General features: G+C 35.5%; 1 non-coding gene across 1 annotated transcript; it reads right to left on the bottom strand.

Annotated features, from left to right (window-relative positions):
* Window positions 1–12175: 12175 nt before the first annotated feature.
* On the bottom strand, window positions 12176–12247 carry TRNAV-UAC (transfer RNA valine (anticodon UAC)). The gene has a single exon. It is a non-coding gene; the product is annotated as a tRNA-Val (tRNA).
* Window positions 12248–12850: the final 603 nt, after the last annotated feature.

Here is a 12850-nt window from a genome sequence, read left to right as displayed (position 1 = left end):
TTGGTTGATAGCGTACGTCAGCGTTGAAATTAGATTTCAACACTCCCCTTTAATTTCAACAGCTGGGCATTCGGTCATACCGAGACACTTTCTCAAAAATTCAAAGCTCTTCTGATCAAGTGGCTTTGTCAAGATGTCTGCAACCTGTTCTTGAGTCCTGCAATGTTCTAGGACTATTTCTCCATTGTTCACCAATTCTCTGATGTAGTGAAACCTTGTATCAATGTGTTTCGTTCTCTTATGAAACACTGAATTCTTTGACAATGCAATAGCTGAGCTATTGTCACAAAAGATCACTGTCGCTTTTGCCTGCTCTTGGCCTAAGCTTCTCAACATTCTTCTCATCCAAACTCCTTGACATGCTGCTGCTGTAGCTGCCACATATTCAGCCTCTGCTGTAGACAATGCTACAATGGACTGCTTCTTAGAAGCCCATGAAATGGCTCCTGAACCCATATTAAAAACATAACCGGAAGTGCTCTTCCGATCATCTACACTTCCAGCCCAATCACTGTCAGTGTACCCAATCAAATCTGAATGTTCTGAGGCATGATATAAAATTCCAAACATTTTGGTGCCTTTAACATACCTCAAAATTCTCTTCGCTGCCTGCCAATGTGCCTCCTTCGGCCTCTCCATGAACCTGGAAATTAAACTAACAGCATACATTAAATCAGGCCTAGTTGCTATTAAATACATAAGGCTGCCCATAATGCTTTTGTACAAGCTAGGATCAAAATCCTTGCTGCTGTCCTCTCTGCTGAGTTTTAATCCCATCACTGTGGGAGTGATTGTTGCCTTGCATTCTTCCATCTTAAATCTGCCCAAAACTTGATTTACATATCTTGCTTGAGATATAAAAATTCCTTTTTCATTTTGATCTACTTCTATGCCTAAGAAGTAAGAAGTATCTCAAGAAACCCATGTCAGTCATTTCAAATTCATCCTTCATGACTGATTTAAAATTTTCAATGAGCTGATCATCATTACCTGTGAAAATCACATCATCTACATATAAGACAACAATTAAAATCTTACCATCATTTTCCTTGATGTAGACTATGGGTTCTCCTTCACACTTGTCAAATTCATTATCCAATAGATATGAATCTATCCTGCTGTACCATGCTCTTGGCGCTTGCTTCAGCCCATAAAGAGCTTTCTTCAACTTGCACACTTTGTGCTCTTCACCTTTCTTCTCATATCCGAGAGGCTGTTTCACATAGACCTCTTCCTTTAACACTCCATTTAGGAATGCTGACTTCACGTCCATTTGGTAGACTTTCCATTTGTTTTGAGCTGCTATGGACAGCACTGCTCTCACGGTTTCCATTCTTGCAACCGGTGCGAAAGTCTCCTCATAATCTCTTCCATACTGCTGCTTGTACCCCTTGACAACCAGCCTTGCCTTGTGCCTTTCTATCTTGCCTTCAGCATTGCTTTTGGTCTTATAAACCCATTTTACTCCAATGACTTCTTTACCTTTTGGTAGCTCAACCAAATCCCATGTTTTGTTTCTCTCTATGGCATTCATCTCCTCATCCATAGCTTCTATCCATTTCCTATCTTTAATTGCATCCTCGAAATGAATAGGATCATCAACATGACAATACAAGGCAAATAAGGAATTCATTCCTTCATCATAAATGTCACTTAGATTTCTAAATTTCTTACCTCTTTCACTTGGTCTGCAAGTGCTTGAAGATGCACTTGAATTTCCTCCTTGTGGTGTGCTTGGAGAAGCACTCTCATTGATCCTCAATGGTGTCCCTTGTTGTCCTTGTGTTGGCGCTGCTGTTTGGGGATGCATTTCAGCCACCTCCTCTTCATCTTCATCATGAGAGAAACAGTTTTTAACATTCACTGTTTTCTCTATGCTTCCATCCCAAGCTTCCTCTTCAATGAATTGAACATCCCTGCTTACAAAGAACTTCTTGGTAGATGGAATGTACAGCCTGTAGGCTTTGTATTCATCACTGTATCCAATGAAGATGCATTTCTCCCCTTTGTTGTCCAACTTCCTCCTTAGCTGATCCGGAATGTGTGCATAGGCCACACACCCAAAAACTCTCATGTGGGTGACTCCTTGCTTTCTCCCACTCCATGCCTCTTCTGGCACTTTGTTCAAGACTGCTTTTGTAGGACACCTGTTCAATATATAAACTGCACAATGTACAGCTTCAGCCCAATACTCATTTGGCAAATGCTTTGCCTTCAACATGCTCCTTGCCATCTCCATCATGGTTCTGTTCTTCCTTTCAGCAACTCCATTTTGTTGTGGGGTGTACCGAGTTGTGAACTGTTTATGTATTCCATTTTCTCTACAAAACTTTAGGAATTCATTTGAGATATACTCACCTCCTCTATCAGTTCTCAATACTTTTATGTGCAGCCCGCTTTGGTTCTCCACAAGTGCTTTGAAGTTTTGGAATTTCTCAAAGACTTCACCTTTGTTCTTGAGGAAATATATCCAAGTCTTTCTTGTAAAATCATCAATGAATGTCAAGAAATATAGGCTGCCAGCTAATGATGGAGCTTGCATTGGTCCACACAAATCTGAGTGGATAATCTCTAAGGGTGTCTTTGCCCTTATGCTTTTCCCTGATGGAAAACTTTCTCTATGTTGTTTGCCCAATATACAACCTTCACAAAGGCTGTCCGGCTTCTCTATCAATGGTAATCCCTTTACCATTCCTTTTCTGCTCAGTAAGTTTAGACCTCCAAAATTTAGATGTCCGAATCTCAAGTGCCATAACCAGTTCTCATCCTTTGGCACGCTTTGGAAGGCCTCTTGGGTGACTGCTGCCATTTCCCTTTTGTTCTTCAAGTCTGCCCTGATCCGGAGAGGGAACATCCTGTTCCTTGTCATCTTCACTTCAGCAATGCATCTTTTGCTGGGTGGTATGTCCATGATGGTGCACACATCATTTTCAAAGTAAACATTGTAACCCTTTTGGATAAGCTGTCCAACACTCAATAGGTTACATCTCATTCCGGGGACATAGTAGACATCTGCTATGGTTTTCCTTTCTCCTTGTTTTGTAAATATTTTTATCTCCCCTTTTCCCATAACAGAGACTTTACTATCAGTTCCTAGTGTGACCTCTGATTTCAAATTCTGATTTAAGGCTGAAAAGAGGGCTATATTCCCTGTCATATGGTTGCTGCAACCTGAGTCTAAAAACCAAATGTCCTCACTATGTGTTTCAGCCATGTTACAAGCTAACAGGACATTGTCTTGACTGTTGTTTTCTCTTGTAACATTTGCATTTTGTCTGCTGTTCTTATCATGCTGTTTCTTTCTACAATCACTAGCATAATGTCCATACTTTTTGCAATAATAGCATTGAACATTAGATTTATCATACCTTTGTCCTTGAGCCTGATACTGATCTCTTTGTTGGATGCTGCCTTGACCTTGGTTCTGATTTGGATTGCTGCCTCTTCCTTGTGCATTTGATGGGCTGTTCCTTCCACCTCTGTTCTGGCTTCTGCCTCTTCCTCTCTTGTTTCCTCTGCCATGACCTCTTCCTCTTCCAAAAGACATCTGGGTCTTGAAGGCTTGCTCAAGAGATGAGTTTTCATTCCTACTCAACCTCTGCTCATGTGTGATCAGTGATGCATGTAGCTCATCAACTGAATAGTTTGAGAGATCCTTTGTCTCTTCAATGGTGGTGACTATGGCATCAAACCTTGAGGGTAAGACCCTCAATATTTTTTCCACAATCCTTCTGTCTTCGATGGTTTCTCCATGAGTTCTCATTTGTGTGATTACACCAATCACATGAGTGAAGAATGAGTCAATGTTATCTGACTCCTTCATGTTCAAGTTCTCAAAATCCTTTCTCAGCAATTGTAGTTTTGTTGTCTTCACTCTCTCCATGCCTTGATAGGTTGTCTTAAGGGTTTCCCATGATTCATTTGCTGTCTTAGCTGCTGCTAACCTTGGAAATATACTCTGGTCTACTGCTAGATACAACAACACACGGGCTTTTGAATCCTTCTTCCTATTGCTCTTCAGCAGATCCTTCTCTCCCTGAGTTAATGCATTGAACTCAGTTTCATCTGCTGGTTCTTCAAAACCATCTTCAACTATTTCCCATAAGTCTTGGGAAGCAAGCAGGGCTTTCATAGTTATTGACCAGTAGTCATAGTTCTTCCCATTAAACTGTGGGAGCTGGGTGTTAAACATACCCATACCAGTGCTTGTGCTAGCCATTCCTTGACTGTGTATGTTTAAAAACAACTGACTGTTTCTTCAGCAACACAAAAAAAAACTTTTGAAATACCTGAATCCTTTGATGTCTGAGTCTTCTGTCTGCCTGAGAAGTTTTGCTGCAGCTACAAACCTTCTCCCTTCAGCTTCTTTAACTTCTTTAAAGAGCCTGGTCCTGCTCTGATACCACTGTTGGGTATTTTTTTTAAATGGGGATAATACCAAAAACCAAATATTCAAACACACAGAGGCAATGCTCTGTTTTACTTTACTTCAGGATCTTTTGTGCACACAGAAGACTTAAAAAAAAATTCACAGAGAAACAGAGTAATTCACCACCATAAAAACATTCTATTCATTAAAACCTGATGTAAAGATTTACCACTGTAAAATCCCTTTTATATTCACTGCTGAAAAAAAAACTTACACAGACTTACAAAAAAAACACACTTCACCATTTTCTTTATGCACTGCTGTGCAAAACCACACATGGTTTTTCTACTCCTCAGTTTTACGATGGCCAATACTAAAACATTACAACCTGTTCATATCTTTTTACACACTGCTGTGTGTTCCACCTTTTACTGCACCCACATATTTTTACGCTGCTGTGAACACAAGTTCTTTACCTCCCGTGTGCCCCATAATAAAAAGTCAACACAAAAAAAAACTAACTTATTACATACGATTTTTGGTTTTAATACATGCCGTATAAAAAGTATATAAAAAATATATGTTAAAATGTGCCCATAACCATATTTATGATATCCACCTAAAACTATGTAGCAGCATTAAATTTCAGGACTATTCTTCCACGGCGGTCAACCAAAAACTCTTTCACTCCACGCAACATTTAATTTGATGCAGGCTCGTGTGCAGGTTTAATCAATCAACGGCTAAAAGGAGTGGAGCAGATCGAACGGCGGATAATGATATCGGAAGGCCAACAAGTGCTGAACATTAACCCCCGAGATTCTTACGTTGCGTTACGTCAGGGCTGAACCACGTGTCAGCTCCACATTTTCTCGGGCCCTTGTGTACGAAAACCATTCTCTGCAGGTAGGCGGTCCGAGAAATCTTTAAACCGGGTTTGTGGTTTTGCAGGCGGTTTTGGTTGATAGCGTACGGCAGCGTTGAAATTAGATTTCAACATCCTAGTAATAATATAATAGCAATATGAAGTACAACTAAAGGATTTTTTTTTAAATGATTTATGTTTCCTACATATAATTCTAGTTTTCTTATAATTTTTTAAATTTATAATGATCTATTACTTAAAACTCCTAGTAATAATATCTTCCTATTATATTTGGTTTATAAAACTGATTTTATAAATAGGTTAGTTAATTACTATTTTATTTACAACATTCTAATTAGATTTTTTTAATTTTAATTAAATGAAATTCGGTGAATATGTTATTCAATGGGTATTTTATTTATAAGATTTTAAATAAATTTGTTCATTGTTTATGAGTTATTTAATTAAATATATCTATATATCTTATTTTAATTAAAAATAAGTATAGATACTTTTAAGTTGTTGTCACAATACATTAGAATAGGTTTTTTTTTTCTAACCCATTATTCTATGTGACCAAATTGCTTCTTGTTTCTACATAATCATCTTATATTAATGACATTGTTACAATGTGTTGTTTATTGAATCACCATGAAATCATACCTAAATTAAACTGGAAAAGGTGTCCTAAAGTAATTTTTTTGTAATCAATGCTACTTTCAAAAAAGTCACTATTAATGTTCTAATACAATATACATTATATTGTTTTTCTAGTAATATATCTCAAAATTATTTGGAAAGTTTTTTGTAAGTGTTTTGGAGACTTTACTAACCTCAAAGCTCCCCTTCTAATAAATCTCATAAATTGATTTAGATATACATTAGATTCCATGTCCTCTTTGTTGATATTTTTACTTGTTGCAATTTGAGTTGGTGGTAGGTTGCAATTAATCATTTTGAGTTCTTTCAACACATCCATGACATATTTTGATTGAAACACAAACATTCTTATATTTGATTTGATTGTATGAGTTCCAACTAAATATTCAAGATTTGACCTTCCTTTTTAACATATATATATAAAAAGTGGACTCATACATGTATAAAGTGGACTCACTATTGCTTATGATGAAACTATTATTACTAAGAGTCAATCCTACTATATTAAATTTTAGGAAGTTGTTTAAGGCCATATAGAACATTTTCTATCATTTTCTTCATGCCATTTTCTCACATATCCTAGTGGCCTTTCTATATTTACTTCTTCAAAAATAAAGGCTAAGGAGGCCAAATTTACATCCATTTGATATAAAAAAATTCCACATGATTTGTGCTAATATGGTTAAGAAAGTTCTAATTGTATTTAACATTGAACTTTGGAACTTGTACAAAGATCTCTACATAATAAACATTGAACTTGTACAAAGATCTCTACATAATAAAACCCTAACAATTATGGAACTCATTTTGCTACCAATTTGGATTTTTACTTCTTACTTCTCATTTCTCATTAAGATTTTTTTTGTAAAGCCATTTTATATGAATTTAATATCTATTTTTTTAGTAATTACAATAGATCCATATATCATTATTCTCCACTCTTTTTCAACCATTTAATTTCTTTTTCTAGACATTTGGATTGAGAATTAAGAAATACAAAATTTCAATTCACATGTCTCTCAAATTTCTAGTTTAAATACACTACTTGATTGAGAAGTAGGACTAGACTAAGCCATTGGAGTAGAATACTCACCTTGAATATAATATTTATTATTGGAATACCTCTTATTAATTAGTCATATTACTTTTTTTATGACTCCATTATTGTGGCGTGATAATGAATTACAAGATAAAGTAAAATTAATATGCTATAAAAATGTGATTAACCTTAATCAATAAGATAGAAAGTGTCTTTCTATTTTGAATAAGTGTAAAGACAAAAATAACATGGCTAAAATAGGAACAAACTCTCATAAGCTCTATAATAAGACAAACCCTTAAACAATTTCCATAACTAGATGTTCCAAAATAATTTATCATCTTTGGAAACATAGAGTTAAAGATGAAAAGCACCATGTCTTAGAATTTCCTTTATACAACCACATTAAATAGAAATTTCAAAATATTTATTATAATGTACCTACCTTACTAATATTCCAACTCATCAAATCTATAAAAAAAAATTGTTAACCTTGGAAAATCCATCCATTTTCTATTATATATTAGGCAAATTTACACTAGACACATTGACTTGGTGGCCTCAACTTGCAGCCCTAGGGGAAACCAAGTATGTTGACCATCTGTCATGGTTATATGCCATCCAAAAAAAAAATTGCTTCAGTCTTTATAGCCAATCTAGATAAGTCTCAATCTCATATCCAAATACTACATAATTGTAAAAACTAGCATATGCAACACTAAACTTAAAAGCTAACTGCATAAACAAAAAAGTAAGCTTGAGGAATCTAGTCTTTTAGCTCTTTATGCTCAAGGGAGACATAGGCTACACTAGAAGGATCTTCATAAACATTCCATGGATGCAAGGGATCTGGTTGTGGATTATGTCCATCCTGATGTATTGTTTGTGCAATTGAAAGAGGATTTTTCCATGTCTTTTTTATAACTTGGCAAGCCTTGCAATGTTACAGCCATGAGAGATTTGTTCCATCACTTTTCCAAAAATACTTTTCATTAAGAAATACAAGTAAAGGGTGTTTTTAAACTGAATAATTCTACCAAGGTATTTCTTGGATCTTTGAACATCATCCTCCAATTGGCGATCTCTTCCTCTCGTTCACTTTGTTGCTTTATCTCAGCTTCAGAGCTTCCTAATTCCCACATCCTTCTCATGTCAGTGTTGCCCTATGAGGTGATAGGCTTAGGGCCCATGCAAGCTTACTAAGTGTTGGGCCCCTTGTCTACTGGATAGGCTGGCCTCTCCTTCTTAGACCATAAGGGGTCTCTCCTTCCTCGTTGCTCTAGCCATAATTTGTGCAGCATGTGGATAGTCAAACAAAGTTAGGTCAGTCAACGAGTGCTCATCATCCCATCTTTGCTATTCATATAGTGCCTCTCTTCCATGCTTCACCACTTGAGAGTTAAGATAGCCCAAAGCCCACACCTAGCCAAGGGAATTGGGTTTGATGACTCCTCTCCACGGGCTCCTCATAGTACCCCTCCCCCTGGCAATGGTTCAATTCCCAGCCCTGAGGCCCCTCGTGAGCCTAGCTCTGCACTTGCATTTATACCAGCTTTCAGCACCCTCAGCCATGGTTTTGCTTACCCCTCTATCTAGAATGTTGTAGAGGGTCCCTAGCTATGCCCTTAATGCCATGTAGGTGCCTAGTTGCCCAGGGTTTTCTAAGGGTTCTACTACAGTGGTTGAAATCCCTACCCTCTTTCTCAGCGAGTGCCTCTCCCTTCACCACCCAGCGCCCAAGAATGGCAACCCCACTATCCCCTATCCTGTGGTCTGGTCTGAGCAACTAGATATAGGTAGTCTTATCTTATCAACCATTAATTGCCAATGCCATTGCCAAGATTCTAGTTCCAATGGGATAAATACAGAAAACAGAACAAGGTCAAGGCACTCCCTTTCCTCCCCAGTTCCTCCCATACAAGGCTACTCCCCATTCAGGCCGCCTCTTACCCCTATCTTTCCCAGCAAAACACCAACCATATCATGGAATTGATACAGTAGCCCAACTAGACCATGGAATTGATACAGGACCAAGACCAAATTACATAGCATTAAACAATTTCTTGTCAGCAGCCAAGGTTCCTTGCTTGCCTTCTCCCCTGCTCAACTCTAAGTGCCCTCCAATGTCCACAGTGTCTCTCTCTTACTAATGCCTTAACCTTCTCAGCCAGCGTTCCTTATTCCTTCCTGTGCCACCTTGCCAACCCATAGTCCATGCATTCCTATGAAAGCCTTGAGCATGTAGGGCACTGAGGTTGTTATGACCTTTGTACAACTCATATCACATCCTAGTCTGTAGCCTTTGACAACTTATCAAACCCATAATTTTATCATAATACTTCTCTTAAAAATTTTCAAATGAAAAAATAAAATTTTAAAATAAAGTAAATGATTTATTACCATTCATAAACTACATTAAAAAAAATTGATCTTAGTCATCTTCTTTTTCATCATCAAAAAAAATATTTAATATTAATATTAATAAATACATATATAATAATTACGTAACCATACTAAGACTTACACCTTAAATTATTACTATTACTAGAGTTATTCACTTGGAAAGACTCCTTATAATTACAGATGACAGAAGAAAATGTTTTTAACCTATGACAGCAGAACATGTTTCTAACCTAAACCATAATTATATAACCGAGATTGCAAGGCACGCCATTAATAACCGAGATTGCAAGACACACCATTAATATATCTGTATACTTAATTAGATTTTACTTTAATAACCATAAACTTCCTTTATAAGGAACACTATGAATATGGTGATGCTACTTAACAAATACGAGTGCAAGTAACTAGTATTCCTGTGAGTGAGAGAAGGACACCATTGCCACAAGTATGAGGGGTTTCTGTAGATGGGAAATATTTGAGTAGCGTTTACCATAATTACCATCCAATCGTAGGTAGATAAGGTTATTAAAGATGGGTGGAGTTGTGGTTAATACCAATCCATGCATCAAATCAGCAAATGGATAGTTATGTGGCTAAAGCGGTTTAGAGATTTAAAAGTAGATTCGTTAAGGATGGGGATAGTTCGCACTCACTGGGGAATTTAATATTCTTACTCTGATGAATAGTCGAACAGTGGATTATGAGGGACGAATATGATGCGTAGTGGAGTGCAACATATCATCGGATGACCTTGATTCCTCGAAGAGAGGCCTAAAATAACATGGAGTTGGAAGTGCTCTTCAACATGTTCCATAAAAATTCTCAAGTTATGGTAGCCTCTTTTTGTTAGGAATTTCTACAGTAATTTTTTATTTTTTTAGCACTTTTGTGGATAACTTTGCAGTTTTGAAGGTGTATATGGTTTTTAATTTTTTTTCATTCCTTAGTTGCAATTGTATAACCATCCTTAGTTGCAATTGTATAACTTTGAAGGTGTATATGGTTTTTAATTTTTTTTCATTCCTTAGTTGCAATTGTATAACCATCCTTAGTTGCAATTGTATAACTTTGAAAAACAGCAATTGTATAACCATCTTTAGTTGCAATTGTATAACTTTGAAAAACAACTAGGGTACAGTGGATAACCAATTGTATAACAATCCTTAGTTGCAATAGTATAACATTTCTATAGTTGTTTATTGAAAAACAACTAGGGTAGAGTGGATAACTTTGTAACAATCCTTAGTTGCAACTTAGTTGCAATAGTATAACATTTCTATAGTTGTTTATTGAAAAACAACTAGGGTAGAGTGGATAACTTTGTAGTTTTCAATCTATCGTGGTGTATATGGTTTTTAAATTTTTTTTCATTCCTTAGTTGAAATTGTATAACATTTTTATAGTTGTTTATTGAAAAACAACTAGGGTAGAGTAACCGAGTAACCTTTTATTTGTAATAAAAAAAATAATGACCATTAAAGAACACGGTCCATGTCTTTTGACCTCCTGCTTGGGTAAGATCACTTTGGATATTAGTGTTAATTATTTATATGATGTCTTGTTTGAATACCAAGTCTTTTGATCTCCCTCAAGTGTGGATCACTTTGGAGACTAACTAGTCACTAAGGGAATAAGAATCCACTTGTCTATACTTACACATGTGAAGATAAAGGATGGTCTTGTCCATACTTACACATGTGAAGATAAGGATGGTCTAAATCCATAGATGAATTACTAAGGGAATAAGAATCCACTTGTCCATACTTACACATGTGAAGATAAGGATTGTCTAAATCCATAGATGAATTACATGAGGAATGATATAATTAGCAATGAAAATGTTTGATCTAGCACAATTTTGGATTTTTATAAGTGCATTTCTAAAGAGATAGTGGATTTGTGTATACTATCTCTTATTATAAGTGCATTTCTAAAGAGATAGTCGATTTGTGTATACTATCTCTTATTATAAGTGCATTTCTAAAGAGATAGTCGATTTAGAGATAGTCGATTTGTGTATACTATCTCTTATTATAAGTGCATTTCTAAAGAGATAGTCGATTTGTGTATACTATCTCTTATTGATTGCATTAGTTTGGGATTTTTTTATTCCATTAGTTTGGGATTTTTTTTAAATGAATCCCCTTCTTTGTACTTAAACTTTTTTGATTCTTTGTACTTAAACTTTTCTGACATGATGGTGAAAGGTAAGTTTGCCTAGCACTACTGCACAAAGTGGAGTGGAGTTTTAAGACAATATTTGAGACAATTTTTGGGTAAATTGTGTTAAGTTGAGATAAAAAAAAACTTGTGTATTGTCTTAAATATTGTCTTTAAAAATAATTGTCTCTATAAAGAGAATATATAACACAAGAATTATTGTCTCTTAGGAGACAATTTCATTTTTGTCTCTCTTGAGACAATTTCATTTTTGTCTCTCTTGAGACAACACTTGGATTAGAGACAATATGTCTTTAATACTAGCTATTACACTTGGATTAGAGACAATATGTCTTTAATACTAGCTATTGTCTCTCTACAAGACAATTTCATTTTTTCTTGAGACAATTTCTTTTGTCTCTTTTGAGAGAACACTTAGATTAAAGACAATATTTCTTTAATACTAGAGAGACTATAAAACAATGAATCTAGAAATATCTTTTTTCTTGAGACAATTTCTTTTGTCTCTTTTGAGAGAACACTTAGATTAAAGACAATATTTCTTTAATACTAGAGAGACTATAAAACAATGAATCTAGAAATATCTCACTAAAATAAATCGATATAAAAAACATTTAATTAAAAATAAACTACAAAATCATTGATTAATTCATGTTAGCGCACAGTGGAATCGAACCACTAACCCCCTGCTTGTAAGGCAGGCGCTCTTCCATTGAGCTAGCACACTTTGAAGAATTACGTAAAGAGTTACGACAACCCTGACAACTACATTTATAACCATTGATTTAAAAAAAAAAACTTACACATAATATATAATCTTTATAAAAACTATAATCATGTAGACCATATTTTTAACTTACTAAAACTAGCCATTGCCCCAAAAGGTGCAAAGAGAGGCAGATTGTATCTCTAGCGGGGCAAAGAGGCAGATTATATCTCTAGCAAAAAATTTCAAAATCTTATATTAGTGTACAGTTAAATGTTCATGTATACATGCATCTATAAAGATAGACTCTATAAATATCACATCGTTAAAGATTTAGGCCACACCAAGAGACAGGTTGCTAGTGGCAAAAGAGGGGAGGATCTATGTAAGAGAGAATTAAAAACTCTATCCCAAGAAAAGAAACTCTAATGTAGACCCCATTTATATTATTTTGAGTTATCCCATTGGATTATGAAGGATTTATAAAGTGCTTTGAATTTTTGTTGATGAGTGGCATCAAATGAGAATTTGCTTCACATCTAAGGAATTTGATGAAACCTTAAGTGGAAAGATGTACTTCTCATGCAATTTTGAAAAAGTTTTCATGCTTTAAGCATTGGAGAA

Source organism: Pinus tabuliformis, chromosome 6 (assembly GCF_031772625.1).
Source record: "Pinus tabuliformis cultivar Carrire ecotype Pingquan chromosome 6, CPIR1, whole genome shotgun sequence".
Lineage (NCBI taxonomy): Eukaryota > Viridiplantae > Streptophyta > Pinopsida > Pinales > Pinaceae > Pinus > Pinus tabuliformis.
The sequence above is the reverse complement of the archived record's forward strand: the minus strand, read 5'-3'. Positions and strand labels throughout refer to the sequence as shown.